The sequence below is a fragment of the Mesoplodon bidens genome, assembly GCF_964165515.1.
Source record: "Mesoplodon bidens genome assembly, chromosome: 13".
NCBI lineage: Eukaryota > Metazoa > Chordata > Mammalia > Artiodactyla > Ziphiidae > Mesoplodon > Mesoplodon bidens.
The window spans coordinates 26,253,139-26,253,632 of NC_138169.1; positions in this window are offsets into that span (position 1 = coordinate 26,253,139).

Sequence of the window (494 nt, forward strand, 5' to 3'; positions counted from 1 at the left end):
TGGGGGCTGGCCCGGCCACAGCATCAGCTGCAGGTGGAGATGGGCCCCAGTCCACCTGTTACGTGTGAGGTGCTAGGAGTTGTGGCGAGAGCAGAGCACACCTGCTGGAGCTGAACAGCTGGGCATGGGTACCCGGGCTGGCAACACACCCTCAACGACCGCACAAGATGAGGCCTCCAAGGACCAGAGAAGCAGGCTCCTGACGGGGGGCGGGGCTGTAGCTGATAGGGCAAGCAGCCCTGCCTGCTGAGCCTCACCTTCTCATCCCTCTGGGACTGCAAGGACTTGCTGAGCACAGATGGGTGGGATGCCGGGGCCAAGGGGAATCAAAACTGCTCTGAGTCACGGGCCTTGCAGGGCTGAGAATAGAGTCACAGCCCTGCTAAGGCCCAGCTGGGGACATGAGGCAGAGGAGGGTGAGGGGCCTGCCCGCAGCCTCGACCACGTGTCCTGACCACATGTGCTCTCCCCCATTCTTGTTTTTATGCCACCAC